Source organism: Sinocyclocheilus anshuiensis, unplaced genomic scaffold (assembly GCF_001515605.1).
Source record: "Sinocyclocheilus anshuiensis isolate Anshui unplaced genomic scaffold, SAMN03320099.WGS_v1.1 scaffold278, whole genome shotgun sequence".
Taxonomy (NCBI): domain Eukaryota; kingdom Metazoa; phylum Chordata; class Actinopteri; order Cypriniformes; family Cyprinidae; genus Sinocyclocheilus; species Sinocyclocheilus anshuiensis.
In genome coordinates, this window is record NW_015546072.1 from 1,691,420 (window position 1) to 1,708,111 (window position 16,692).

The following is a 16,692-nucleotide window of genomic DNA, read 5'->3' on the forward strand; positions in this document are numbered from 1 at the left end:
TGTGCACATAGGCTATAGTTAAAGATGCAGATGTAAATACAAACCTAAAACTGTAAACCTAAAACTAAATTGAAACAATCAATCACAAAATAAATAAATTACATCTTAAAGGCAAAGTCTGAAAGCTAACAAAAATTAAACGAAAAGGGCACAATAAAAAAATATTGATTATTACAGTTATTGCTACAGAGATACCGCTTAAACAATGTATCATGGAAAGTATAATAAGACAACTTTATGGACTTATATGCAAGTTATTGATGATTTAAACAGTCATAAGGGTGTAATTATGCTGCAGTTTATAGGAAAATTCACAATGAGAATCAGACAAAGAAAAGTGAGCCAATTATAGGATGATATCATCAGCTGATTTATAGCAATAACATACTAAGACCACAAGACTTTACAAGATATTAATACAGACCTACTTCCTGTGCTAGACAGCTACAGTGCAAGTGGTATTTATTTATAGGGCCACAAACTCCTTCTCACTGTAGAGAAAACAGCGCTACTGCCGTCCAGCAGGGGAGCAGCAGTGTTAAAAGTCCAAGACCAGCTCCACTCTGTCAATACAATACAAAATCAATTCAAAGAGAACGTAGGAGACCAAACATCAACCCATTTTTATATAAATACAGAAAATTGGGTTATGCTGTGCTAAACGGATCACGGGGATTCCTTGTTTCAAATGATAATACTGGAAATTCTTCTGTGTTTAGTTGTTTTTGTGGTAGAGGGCAAAGCAGGCTGTTTGTAAGTTGATTAGAGTATTGGAACAGCAGTTTAATGGGATAGCAGTGTGTAAAGTGCAGAGGTTTAAGGGTTATTGCCTTTAACCCAATTCCTTTTCTTGCACTGCTTAAGTGGTCAGTCACAAATCAGGCGAGGTGTAAGAAGTACTTTGCCAGCCGTAGGATTAGAGGGATTTTGGATTTCTTTTGTTCATAACACTGACCTGGTTCTCACTTTAGTGTGACACCGCTTGGGAACCGGATTACAGAATTATCATCCAAAAGCCCCAAAATGTATTTTAGGTGAGGAAAATATCCAAGTTGACCAAATTGCATGTGCGTGATATTGGAGTCCTAATGCTGGTGTCCCATAAGCTTAAACGATACACAGAGTGTGTATTGTCTTAGAGTGCAGTGATAATGGCTTATTGATTGGTCATGGAGAGCATGCATTCAGATATATCAGGGGCTCAGCTTGGTCCCCTCTGGCACATCTGAATATAGGTCAATGGACAGTCACTAGTATAACCTCTAAGTGTCCCTACAAACCACAAAATAATTCTGTGAGGCATAAACTTTGACATTGGATTTGTCATTAGCTAATTTGATGGATGGTATATGCAAGCTTTCATTAACACTTTTCTTTAAAATCATTGTGGTACATTGTGACCCCTAAGAAAATATCTAAATTAATTTTAGTACAGAGAGTAAAAACATGCTCATCTCAAAACAGGTGTTTTCAAGTCACGGAATTGGAGCTAACTAAAGAGTTAACTAAAACAATAAAGAACCCATGTTTTTGTTGATAATTGAAATGATATAAATATATAAATGTTACTAAAACAACATTTCTCAATTGAATTTAGTTTAACATGATGTACTGAAAAAAAGTAAAACAAAAACCAAAATATTAATATATATATATATATTTAAAAAAGACAAAAATACACAAATTACTCAAAACAAAATGAAAACAGAAAAAAGTAAAAAATAAAAAAGATTTTTATAATTTATAACCTATAACGTCCATAATAAGAAAAAACAACAACAATGTGTTAATTGCATTTTTAATGTGTGTGTTTTTTTTTTTGTTTTTTTTTTACAGATGACTTAAACAATACAGTATGATCACATTTACCACTGTGCTGCGAAATTTCACAGGCAAAGTTCGGTCATTCCAGTAGGAATCTTCGTGATTGGGATTTTCATGTGACGGTAAAAAAGTTCATTCTCATTTTCAGATAGATAGATAGATAGATAGATAGATAGATAGATAGATGGCTTGTTTGCTTGGTGATTTGCTAAATCTATGCAAAACAGATGGTTTCAAAAGTGCGCCAATAAGTTCATCCCAAACCTCTATAGTGGAGCTAATAACCTCAATAGGAAATCTATATCGGTAATTCTATGCATTAATTCCTATTTTTAACAAAATATACATCATTTTTGAAACACAGATTTCCTTTGTCAGTACCATTGGGCATTGGGCATTGGGCTCTAGGCCAGCCTTATTTACTGTGCTTTGTCTGTCCAGCTGGCCTAGCTGCACTTCTCCTAATACGTCAATAGACAAGCTTGAGAGCATACCATCTCCGGACAACAACCCTCCGCACAGCTGCAAGAGGAAGGGCCGGAGTCTGAACCCAACTCCCACAAAGAGCTGACCCTAACATTTCAGCTCAGTGACAACATCAAGGCAACATGGCTGAACTTGCCTGAGACTTTCATGTCAGTCAGAGAAAAAGGCGAGCCCTGTGCCATGCCCTCCACAGTAAGAGGACAACGGGATAGTCTTACAGCCCCTCCGCGTCCCAGCAGGCACCCTTGTTCTGCAGCTGTACATGTTTAATGTATAATACATCTACTGTCAGAATCACTCTTGAGGTTGACCTACAAAATCTTGCTTTAGAAACTGGATATTTTGATTTAACAACACCATCGGGCTCACTGATTTGACACTAATTTGACGTGTACAAGGATAAACGATGTATAATCACAGACGGCATTCGTTTTACCAGTAGGAATTACTCCACCTCATTTTGCGAAGGCTCTTGCTGTGTTTAATGTACAGCGTAGAAAGAAGCACACTAAATGAAGCACGCTAAATTAACCATTCTAATGAGTTTTCATTATTGTGATCAACAAATCACCCAGTAAAGGACCAGAGCGTTTGATTACAGCAGATAGAGCTGGAAAACACGTAAGAGGGTCCTGCACGCATTGTGGCGACAATAATCACGCCAATGGGACCACCCAAAGGTCGTGTTACCACAAGTTATCAAACCTCCATGTAGATACATGTCATTGAACCAACGGTGTAGCTCTTATCATTCGAACACAGGTTATCTTTGATTGGTCTTGTTTGGAGCAGTCAACACAGTGGTTCCTTTCATTCAGCGGCCAGACACAAAGCCGCTCTTTTATCTTTACTCCCCCCCTTAAGCACCTTTGGGGGGAAACAACGAAGCTCCTATTCCAAAGTATCCGTTTTAATTAAAAAGAGAGGCAAACATCAGATGATGCTCAATCGTATCGAATGTAGTGAGGCGAGAGGAGCGGAGAGAGTGTGTTCGGTGTTCTTTGACCTTGTTTCCCCATTCCCAGCCATCTGTTTTGGCCACTGTCAAAAGCCTCTTTGGTGGCTCCCTGGCAAGGCCTCACCCCTCGCTAGACTTCCTCTATGCTTAGGGGACATTTAATATGGTGTCTGATACATACTGTTCTGTGACACCTCAAGACAAGGGTCTCTTTGTGCTGCTGCAGGGTCCCTCTAGAAGGTACTGCGGGGTTACAGTCATACACAGACAGGCACACTCGCTAATACGAAAACACGAGCATGCGCCCATGTGCTTGGAGCGCGCGTACGCCTCCTCCTGGAGGGCTTGGCCGAATACACAAGCTCTCTCTTTCTCTCTTAAGCACACACATAGAAAGTCTGAAAAAATGCAGCTGAAGAAAAAGCTAATGAGGCACATCTTTTGCATTCCTGCTCAGTTTTTGGCAGTGAAGGCATTTACCACAGTCGCACAAGAGAGCCTTACACAGCTCCACAGGTGTTGGCTTTGCAACAGCACCTGGCAAAAATGAAACCGTTCTAAGCCGTGGACGGTAGCGTTCAGTGAGCACCGCCTCAGCCAAAGCAATTACTGAAAATATGCAATGCATCCAGTGCTGTTATATTCGGCATGGACATGTGATTTTCCAAATGGGATTGAATGTTCTTTGGCAAGTTCACAAAATGGTCACTGCATGCTGATAAAAAAATGCTGTGCAACAACAATTTTTTATACAACAGTTAATTCTGGTCTTCTTCTGTTTTTTAATATTATTTATCATATTTCACTTGTCTGTGTTCTCAACTTTCAAAAGCAGAGCTGAAGTGATGAGGTTTTGTGTTTTCTTGCTTCAGGATCTTTTGTAGTGGGGTTTCTCTCATCCGTGAGCATGAAAACCTGGAGTGGAACTGGCTTCAGTTTGGTCTGTAACACCACTTTTGCCCCTCAATCAGTTCCTTAAGGATAATTCAAGCCTGATTTTACTTTTTTTTTCTTATTATATCCTGATTCACTCAGAAATACATCATATTGCAGAGGTAAAATGTGTTGCAATTCATGCTGACTTTAATGACTGGGTATTTTTTGGGTAACAATTTCTGCTGACAGCAAAAAAGAAATAAAAATACAAACTAAATGGCTACATCACACTCACATTTGATTGAAAATCTGCACGGTTGTAATTACATGTGGTCAGATCACTCGTGTGGCTCATATGTGATAATGCTTAAAAGGATTGTCACCAAAAAATGAGAAAAAAAAAATATATATTTTTTTTATATCTCCCTTTGTATTCCACAGAATTACAGAACCCGTTTTTTTACCCATAATTTGGATTACACATTGTATTGTGTTGTGTTTTTGGGCTAAAGAAAATGTCTGTAACGGATAATGTCCTGGCAGAAAATCACTAGTACCTTTTCCGTTCTTCTGTAGATTTTGCTCTTCGTGTGAAAGAACTGTCCCACAGTTAATTTGTTTCTTCGATTTAGGTCACAGTGACCAGGGAATTAATTAGTACAACGTGGCCATGATTTAACTAAAATGAGGGACAGAATTTATAAAGCGTGGCAATGAATGAACAAGTCATTGATTGGAGCGAATCCTTTCGTGATATTTGTGGCCACAATATGTATTTTCCCCCCATATGTCTATGTGCGGGACACCGTAAAGTCCAGCAAACAGGCTTAGAATAACATGGGGGTGAGTAAATGATAACACAATATTCATTTTGGGTGAACTATCCCTTTAAAGTGTCCTGTTGGCTGTAACTTACATTATTGACTGACTGTTGATCATACATTATCTTCATCTTTTGACCAGGCTCCAGCACCATCTCATCTCTATCTTTTTCTGTTCTCTTTTTATTCCATGCTATCCAGAAGAAAAACCTCCAACACTCATGTATAACGCATAACCAGTGCATTCTGACCAAACAGGGTTATCAGTCAGATTTCAGGCCAAGGCCCACAGCATAAATTCATCTGTATTTGTTTGTGTCGGTGCTTGAGTCAAATCACAGTCTGAATAAAAAACAACCCCCTGACTCCATAGATATGCAAATATAGCACAACTGACAACTTCAATCCTTGTTTTTTGTTTTTTTTTCCACAGTGCATCAATAGAAACCCCCTCACGCAGCCCCAGCCTCAGCGCACCATCTACCGCTGCCTCCTGGGACAGGAGTCTTCACTACCCAACATATGGGTTTCATGTTTAATGCATAAGTTCAGTATGAGCCAAGCGTCTATTCTTAAAGCACTGTATGGAGGTTTGGGCTCCGAAGACGGGTCTCTGTCGTAATTATAATATTAAATACCTCTTTTAGAAGCAACATTTGGATTGCTTTCATTTGTGGTGCAGACACCAAATGTGTGGGCATTATACCATAGCCCGGGTAATGACAGTAGAATAAAGACAGCTGTCAATCTGGATCAGGATAGAGCTGAGCACACTGTTTTTTCCATTAATGAAGCAGAACACTTTTAAATTGCAGAAATTGTGATAAAAACAGCCTTGTTTTGACTGGAGAGACAATGTAAGAAAATGTCTTTCTTCAATAAGAGCATTTCAAGGTTGACTATACAAGATGTAACGTGCAAGACGTGTGGATTATGTTTCAGCAGTGGTGTATCAGATACTGCAAATACTCACTGTTTGACCATGACCACAATCATGCTGATGGTGACATTGAATTCCAGTTTGTGATGTACAGCCATAAGATCACCCCACCTTATGGGCCTCTGGCGATAATGTCTCATATACTCTCATCAGTATCTGGCGGAGAGCCGTGCCGTTCACAAACATATTCATCACATATGTATTGCTCTCCAGTGGATTTCAGTTTATTTTCCTGGTAGAAATGCAACATAATTCAGTAGATGGCATTAGAAAGATACTCCATGAATGACAATTTATTGCTAATGGTTTTATATCACCGATTAATTCCCAAACACTGCTGACACATTCATTATTATTCTGACAAATTCAATGATACCTTCAGGGTTGCCAAGTCTGCAATTTTCCTGTGGAATTAGGCTACTTTTAAACTGTTGCCGGTGTAGATTTTTTTACCCATAGGTTAAAGGTTTGACATATTGCATAAATTATATTTGACAGAAATGCGTGTTTTGGAATATTTTACCCAATCTACCGAATTTATATTCTACCAATGCTAAAACTGTGCTAGATGATGAGATTTTTGTGAGAGAGGGGTACTGGTAGGGAGCCTGAGCCTGTGTGTGTCTGTTTTCATTTTTATGGTAACAAATTGGCAGGTATCCCCAATTGTAAAATGTAAATGTACTTTTCAAGTAGTTCAAAAACAAAGGATTTCCACTTCCACTGAAAGATTTTGTTCACCAGCTGTCAATCTTGAGGTAAGATGATTTAGATCTGTGATTACTACTATTCAAAGATTTTCGAGTTGAAATTGTTTGTAATGCACAGTAGTGATTGTAAAATATATTTAGGTATGGGAGTGGCATATGTTCTGTTTTGGTATTTGTGCTAGATTAATTATTCATTAGGGTAGTTTTGATTAGCCATTGGGATGGTTTTATTACGCAGATTTGGCAACCCCGGATACCTTCCATTTCCAAATCGAACTAACTGAAATCAATCAGACAATGATTCAATGACTGCACTCATTACAGCGGTCACTTGTTTCGATCCTTAAGGCAAGACACTAAAAACAAAACCATTGTTTTTTCACAAACGGGTCAATTTTGAGATTTTAAGCTCTTTGGATTCCATAACAGCCAAAACTTATTTCAGACTAGTGGAAAGAAAATACACATTTAACTATTGCACTTTGTCTTTGTATGTGTATATTTCAATTACAATACATCTTTAAAGGTCGTTTTCTTATGCACATCCACTTAGCACTTACAAACACCAAACTGTCTCTATATTGTGGTTTTTAGTCTTCTCTCATTTTTACTTTGTTTAATATTTTTATATTTCACATTATGTATATAAAATTATCATTTTAATTTCGATCATTTATTTATACGTGGCATCTATGAAAAAATAAATAAATAAAATAGAACAAAAAAAAAATTGCATAAATTGTGAAAAGTGAATGATTTGCTGAATTAAAATAACTACAGCGTGGAAAATGGAAATAACTATGCAAAATTGTGGTATCGAGTAGAATTCTGTGTTTCCCACTTGTAAATACAACTTTGTTTGGTCATTCATGTGCCTGTAACTTTTAAGTATGATTTCGACTTCATTCGAAGGCCAAAATACAAACAGTGAAAAGTCCTTGACAGTTCTGTTGTTGCACTGTTTAACAGCTCTCTACGAACTCTGCTCAGCCAATCGAAATCAATGGCTGAAACAAACTGTTGTTAATGCATTTTATTAGTAAAGATTTATACACAAATTTAATTTATTGCTGTGGGTAGATTACACTATGATTCAATAGATTTACCCACAACCCATAATGTACCACACTGCCCCATGCAGCCTTAAAGCGCAGACATCGAATTACATGTCTGTAGTAGTTTTAAAACCCAAACCATCTTTCTGTACTAGCAAGTTAAAAGTGCCGATAGCCTGGGACCCATTCGCATTAAGTTCATGTCTGCTGGGATTGTAACCTCTTTTCCAGAACTCCAATCACCAATGCAAATACCCCCGTTACTTTAAAACACAGGAAATGTGGGATTTGCTGTTCAGGAGTTCTCCACACATCTGTGCTCCCATGTGTGCCGGGGCAGATGTCAAAATTCCTCAGACCCTTTGGGAATAGTTTGCACTCTGATGAAAATAACCAGTCTGCACCGGTTTACTCTGCTCTGATTTCAAAAGCAAACTAACTGAGCAAATCTGCTGTCAAGACTCATAGTTTATAAAGTATCAGTCAGGAAAGCTTTTGAGGTGGATGTTTATAATGTGTCTTGATATTTGTCAGGCAACTTGGAATATGAGTGGAGGCAGCAGAGGTGTGTGTGTGTGTGTATGTGTGTGTGTGTCTATCAGTTCCACGGGGCTGGTGTTGAGACAAGTGTGCTTCCCAAAGGGCTGCCGAGCAGAGCTCACTTCCTCAATACTTGCCACATTTTCACCGGGCTCCATGAAGGGGAGATGAGCCAACAAATGACTCGAGCTGAATTCCTCACAGCTGGCACTAGAGAGCTCTTTGCCAAGTGACTTCAGCATTACTAGCCACCTTTTGTTTCTGGTTTTTGGTTGTGATGAATTCAATAAAACGTAGATAAGCTGTGTGATTTCGTCGAAGTTGGCCAGTTATTTATTTGAATATAGACCATTCTTTTATAAACTGGTTTTAATTGGCAAAATTTTGTTTAGTAGCCTTTTTAGAAATCATTTTTAGTCTAGATTTGTATTTGTGTGTTTTCCCTTATGGTGCAGCATCTGTTGTTCTGTCCTCCAGGGCTCCGTCTAGAAAACCCGAAAACAAATTAAAGGAACACTCCACTATTTTTGAAAATAGGCTCATTTTCCAACTCCCCTAGAGTTAAACAGTTGAGTTTTACCGTTTTCGAATCCATTCAGCCGATCTCCAGGTCTGGCAGTAGCACTTTTAGCTGTAGCTTAGCATAGATCATTGATTCTGATTAGACCGTTAGCATCTCGCTCAAAAATGACCAAAGAGTTTCTATATTTTTCCTATTTAAAACTTGACTCTTCTGTAGTTACATCGTGTACTAAGACCGACGGAAATGATATTACAATGATATTACGCAGCGCTTGAAAATAGGCTAACTTCCGTCAACATAACCAATGTTATGCACAGGGAGCGTGCTGGGGACTATTTTCAGGCACTGCGTAATATCATTGCGCCTGCTGCACCCATAGTATGGCAGCAAAGTTCCTTGATTATTACGCCAGAATGAGAGTTTAGTTCCTAGCCATGTCGGCCTAGAAAATTGCAACTTTTCATTTTCCGTCGGTCTTAGTACACGATGTAACTACAGAAGAGTCACGTTTTAAATAGGAAAAATATAGAAACTCTTTGGTCATTTTTGAGCGAGATGCTAACGGTCTAATCAGATTCAATGATCTATGCTAAGCTACAGCTAAAAGTGCTACCGCCAGACCCGGAGATCAGCTGAATGGATTCGAAAACGGTAAAACTCAACTGTTTAACTCTAGGGGAGTTGGAAAATTAGCATATTTTCAAAAATAGTGGAGTGTTCATTTAAAGTGAACCATCCTATTCAAATTAAGAAATGTGTTATTTTTTCCCCTAAAATATCCGTGTTTATTTTTTATGAGTGTATTAGATTCAGAGAATCCCATAAGATTCAGTCAAGCAACCATCATTTATTTATAATTCATTTGTAGCTTATTCTGAGAAACAAATGTACCATGGAAAATCAGATTTGTGTGAATTCACACAGACGTGTGCAGACAAATACTGCAGAGTTATTAGTTTAAAGTAAGGTTATTAGCTGGACTTTGCTGATTATGACAAGCTGACATCGTCTCATAAGATTTCCAAGGATCTGATAGCTGGAATAACATCCTAAATAATTAATAGATGTGAATTTTTAATCAGCCTGTCAATTGAAATCAATGATGCTGGAACAATAAGTGAAACTGAAGACATTGTCTCTTTGAGTCAGCATCAGAAGATCTGCAGTTCTCTCCCTATAAAGGTCCATTCTGGAAACAATATCAGCATTAGCATTCACTTTAAGACAGGGATTGTTTATTAATGACTTTAAACTGCTGTTTAAAAAGCAAAACTCTGAGTCTCTTTTTACACATGTGTATATCATTTGTTTCTGGCAACAGCTTAAATCCAAATGCACAGCAGCCATTACTGTTACTCTCGAACTCTACAGTATCACTTTAAAAACACCAAATCACTCATGCTTTATGGTTTTCAGCAAATTATAATTTGTGTAAATATTTGAGGTGAATTTTTTGAAACAAAGGTAAATAGAATGGCTTTAATGAGCAAGCGGACAGACAGGTGGTATGGAGGATCCTGACTGGCAGAAGAAGAGAGGCTGGAAAGCTGGTGAGAGTTTCAAAATGAAAGGCAGGTTGATTTATAATGCTTTTCGTTTGACCCAAGGCCTGTGAAATGTGCGCTGGCAGGAGTGAGTCTACAGACTCTGCAACCAGTCTTTTTGTTGTTTTGCTTGGCTGTGGAGGTCTTCCAGAAGCGTTTGAACTGCCGTACACCTTGTGCTCTCATGGGGACAAGTGAAGCTAAACAAACATGCATCAGTGTTAATGATTTGCTGAGATGATCATAACAGACTATGCTAATTTCACAGACGAACTCCTGATATCTGGCTCTGGGAGCAGCTCCATGTCTTTTTAAGGTTTAAAGCGTGTTGCCCGTCTGATCTTCAGACAGTGTCGTAAGATGTCAAATGCTGGAGCACCGGGGGCTTGGTGCTGGAGTTCACACTGCCCCACCATTTGAGCCTGCCTGAAGCTTTGCATTGTAAGTTGAGCTTGAAACAAACTAAAACCAAATTCCAAACCAAGCCTCTAACCAAACAAAGGCTCATGACTGTTGATGAGACGGTGTTCTCACTGGCCATTTCAGGGAACTGGCTTGTTGTCTGTATGTAATGTGCATGAAACCATCACTGCGGAAAGACTCGCATATTCGTTTTTATTACATACTTTTATTTAATGTGTATTTAACATATTTAATATGAAACATAATATGTTTTACTGGTAACTGTTTATATGTTAAATTAACAAATAATTTAATATAGTTCTCATTACATACTTTAATTAGGTATTTAATATGAAAAATAACAGGGTAACATTTATTTTAAATGTATTATTAATTAATGAATTATTTATTTAATATAGTTTTATTTGATTACATACCGTTTGATCAGGTATTTCATATGAAATACAATTAATATTAGCTAATTATTACTAATTACATAATTATTATGTATTAATAATAATAATAATAAATGATTATCTAGTTAAGTTTAAGTTTTCATTACTTATATTTTTTAGGTATTTATGAAACTTAATGTTTTAACAAATTATTTTTATTATTTCTTTATTGATTATTTAACTATTAAATTAACCATGTATTGAATGTAGTTTTCATTACATTATTTATACGGTAATTGGGTATTTAAAATTAAATGTAATTAATGTGTTTTAACAAATGTTTCATCCATTAATACATGATACATGATTATTTAATTAATATAGATTTCATTACATACATTAATTATACATTCATTTTTATTACATGCATGAAATAGGAGACATAATTACATTTTAACAAATTATTGTTTAATGTTTATTTAACATCACAATTAACATATTATTGAACAGATATACACTGTAAAAAATGATCGTGAATTTAACGGTAAAAGACTGTAAAAATGCTACAGTAAAAACCTGTTAAATGGTTAACGGTAAATTCCCCTACTATATACGGTGAAAAACTGTATTGGACATTACATGTATTGGACATTAATTTTACGGTAGTATAATTCCGGCAACCACAGCTGCCATTTTTTTACTGTAAATTGTACGGAATTATTTTTACAGTGTAGTCAAATAATATATAATACTACATTTACCATATTTTCTTATTTGTTCAAATAATACATGAGGTCTTTGTTGGTGTTCAGTTAAAACGAAATTGCAGTATGGAAGAACATTTTAGAATATTTTATTATGGTAAAATAATAAATAATTATGTATGTGATATCATTGCCTTTTGTTGTTGTTATTGAAATCTGTTGTATCTGCTTTTAAGGTTTGTCACAATTAATGCGTATTTGACAATTTAACCACACATAATGGTTTCGTGTTCTTCACTGGATGAATGAATAATGGCCCATTTACATTAAAAATCCCTGGTGAATTGCAAATTACCGAAGACCCCTCTCCTCCACCTCTTTCTAAATGGAGAGATCGTGTGTGTCTGATTAAACCATAATTGCAGCCATTTGGCTTAAGATTCACTTGTCTGGCTGGGAGAGAAGTAATTAAGGTGGGTATGGATGCAATGATTTGCCAGACCTGTCTGAGACTCATGCTCCGATCACAATCCAGGGTCTGGAACAGAGGATTATTCTAGTCCTTAGAGACAGTGTGTCCCTAAAGCAGTGCGTTTTGTAGTAAATAAGGCAGAGTAAACTTTCCTGAAAACCCCTTTTCAAAGAGAAATTAGCTAAAGGGATGTTCTGAGCTGAATCCAGCAGGAGAGTGCCAGGATTTAGTCCTGGTTTGGTGATGCTGAGCAGGACCTTGGAGGCTTCACTCAGCACTCAATTAATAAACCTGCACCTGCGAGCTAAAAGATCAGGACTCGCATCAAACACAACACTTGAAATACAAAATAAGAAACAGCAAAGCTAGCTTGATAAATTAAACCTTTTAAATACCCGACAAAAGCTTTTGGTCTGTAAGTCTCACACTAATGTCTAAATAAATAAAAAAAATAGTCTGCAATTTACAAAAACACTCATTACCATTGAAAAGCCTTGTCTTTAATCTAATTGCAAGTCCAGATTGGACGAAGGCTACAGGTCAGAATAATGTCTAATTTCGCAACTGTCTTCCAAATCGTTTTTTTTTAAATTGAGCAAAATGGACTTATACACTAATTTCTTGGATAATCTTAATATTAAATCAAACAAATTAAACAATGCCTCTATAAAATATCAGCAAATCCTCAGGCAAGTCTGTAGTGAGTCATTAGGCAAATGAATAATGGAATAAGTTAGAAAGTTGACCATTATAATAGACTGGAATGTTAACTGTAATAACCTAGAAAGTTGATCAGTACAGTCTATAATAAGTTTGAAGGTTAATGTACTAACCTATAGGTTATTCAGCAATATCACAAACCTGAAATATATATACAGTATTCACTTCTACAGCAAATAAATACTAATAAATCACTAATAAAACTGGGCCTTTTATACAGCCATCTACTGCAGACTTGCTTTCTGGTATTCATGTGGACACACTCCTTCCAGCATCATAACTCAGCAACTTGGATATAACTGAGAATTATGACTTTCCTAGTTATTTCAACTTTGTTTGGTGTTACGTTTCCAAATCCACTTAAACACCAGAATAGACATACAGTACAGGTTGCTTAAAGAAATAGTTCACCCAAAAATGCAAATTTGTAACAGCTTAAAGTTAAAGTGTGACAGTTTGGAGCTAAAATTCCTTAATGGTAGATTTGTTTCTTACAAACATGAAACTTGCATTTCACAAGACGTTAACTGATGGACTGGAGTGGTGTGGATTACTTGTGTATTATTTCAATGTTTTTTTTTCAGCTGTTTGGAATCTCATTCTGACGGCACCCATTCACTGCACTGATGATCAAGTGACGTAATGCTAAATTTCTTCAAATCTGTTCATATGAAGAAACAAACTCATCTGCATCTTGGATGGCCTGATAGAGGGGGAGTACATTTTCACAAAATCTTAATTTTGGGGTATACTATTCTTTTAACATGAGCTTGTAAACAAAAATTGGGATAAGAAACTTTAGTAAAATATTTTAGTTATGTTGTATGGCAAGTGCTTTTCGTAATGTGTGTGTTCTACATTTTTTCTGTAGTAGCTTCTTTAGGCCTTCATTTATTTCCCAGGATTTATTGTGCTATCAGTTTTAAAAGCTCATTCTTAAAGTGTTGGACTTATCCAAATATTTATTTTGCCTTGACCGAGCTGAACATCGCAGTGTTTCTTACTTCCTTTGCCAAACGCTATGAAGGTCCCTTGTGTTTCAAAGGTTAGGCCCTCTCATTCTGTTTATAATGCCTTGGACAGTCATCGCGGCCCAACCGTGACTATGAATAAATCTCTATGGTCTATATGAATCATGCATTAATCAAATAATTGATCGACTGGATGAGATTCCAGTAAGCATGTGACCACAAGGAATTGGATTAATGTTTTTCCTGCTGTAAACAACGATATCTTGTGGTCAGAACGCAGTTTTTATAACAGTCCACAGTGAGCTGCATAGCTTTGAACAAGTAATATATCTAGACAATAATATGCTAGTCAATAATATGAGTTTGTTACGTAACAGCATTTCTAAGGCACATTATAAATCAGTTCTAAGAAATTGCTTGGCATTCATTACACAACACTCTTTAGTATGTTTTCAAACCTTATATTAAAACAGTTATGGCACTACCTTTCTGTGTTAAGATTTTATAGATCATCTCTCATGCAGCAAGACAATATGACAAAGTACTATAATTAAAAAAAAAGAAAAACAAGCATAAAAAAAAAGAACAGAGATGAGTTAGATGTTTTTTCCACCATCCCCCTGATGTCTAAGAGTGAAACTCAAGCTGAGATTCCTCAGGCTGCTGTCAGTGCTGTATATTAGACTGTGTCCTGAGGCTGTGCACCTGGGTGCTGCTGACACTACCAACAGCCATGTTGACAATATTTATGGTCACTTCAGGGTGACCACAGATGTTTGAACATCTTTTGCATTTGTCTGGGACACTTCTGGGCATTTGTCTGCCATGGCTTCCTGAGTACAGAACTCGAAGGACTGTATGTTTTTCCTCAACACACACACACACACCCCACACACACACACACACACACAAACACACACACACAGCGCCTCTCACATTCACATTAACCCAGCCTTATTACACAGCAAATGATAGTGCTTGAACTGTCCAACAGGCCATGAATCATACATGTAGCCCCTCCGACAGACTTCAATGGCACAGTTCTGTGTTGACATAAAGAGAAAAATAATAGAAGTAGTACCTCCATTCGGTCACCTCAGCCTTTTTTTTAATTGCATAATAAACACATAATTTCAAAGATTTAAAATGTCATCAATGTCTTCAGTAAATGATCATAATTATTACTTTATGGAAGCCTGTTTCTGCCAAGTTTACAGTCATGCAATTCTGACCCTTTTTCTCAGAATCCTGAGTTTATATCTCATATTTCTGACTTTTTGTACAGTGAGTTTATATCATGCAATTCTGACCTTTTTCTCAGAATTCTGACTAGCAATTCTGTTTTTTTTTTTCGCCAAGCAATAACAATAAATAAGGTACTTGGATTTTTGTTTTCACAATTCTTACTGTTTTCGCAGAATTGCGAGAAAAAAATTCAGAATTGTGAGATATAAAGTCGCAACTGCTTTTAAATTTATTTTTATTTTAATTTGGTGGCGGAAATGGGCTTCCATACTATATGATGCTGATTTCTTATTAAAATACCCAAGCGATGTCATTCAAAAAAAAAAAAAAAAAAATTAAAAAGGAGTTGGAAATTGCATTTTTATATGAAATATGTCTATGTAGCACTATACAGGGATAAACTGTAATGAAAGACTACTGGGACTGAATAGTAGTCATTAGTATTTGGGAAACATTTCTTATCGTATTGATATGCGCTAGGTGTGCAAGTGTTCTTCCCAAGGTGATTTTTTCACGTTTTTCACAGTGTTTGTATGGCCTTGTTGCAAACATTGAGAGGGAAGACCTTGGGACTTACATATGCTTTTCAATAGTGGGTTTTAAGAACGTGAGATGAGGGCAGAAATAAAATGGCTTTTAAAGTATCGAGAGACTGTAAAAAGTTGCTGAGCTTCACATGTACCTTAGCACTGGGTGTGGAGGAGTAAAGTTTTCCTGTTCCTGTCCAAATGAAGCCATGTCTGTGTGATTGAGGTTTATAGTGGGAGGTCAGCAGAGCCTGGCCTCTGGGCTCAGGAGCCCTCTGGGCATCATAAATCAAGACAGGGCAATAAACACAGACAGCAGAATTTCTCAGTATAAAGACAGGTGCCTTCTGCCTCGCCTGGACTGTTCCAGCATGAGGTTCAAGGTCAAGGTGAGTCCTAATATCGCTGGGGGAAAATACCTTCTGCAATACCTTAAATGACATCTATGATACTGTTAGTTTTAGTCTCTCTCTCTCTCTCTCTCTCACACACACTCTCTCTCTCTCTCTCTCTCTCTTTAAAAAACAGTATATTTATAATACACTTTGTTATTTATATTTATATAAGTGCTATATAAATTAAATGAAATACTTATAATTCTGCAGCTGTTGCTGATTCTACATTAAGAATACACAATTAAAAATTACATGTCTTTGTAGCTTCTCACATCATTCACATGGCAGTGTTCATGTACCTCAGGGAGAGAAAGAGTTTTCCTTCATTTTCTAATGCCAAGTGTGGTCAGAATCCAAAGGAATGTGTTGGAAAAACAAAGTAAGAAAACCAGAAAATGTATAACTAAGCTTGTTTTGTTTCAGTGTAAAGAAAAAATGTTGACATTCTTACCAGTAGAAATGTTGGAAAGTTGGAAAATATGATTTAAATGTCTACTGATCTTGTAATAGACATATTTAAAGGGGTCATATGATGTTGCTAAAAAGAACATTATTTTGTGTATTTGGTGTAATGAAATGTGTTT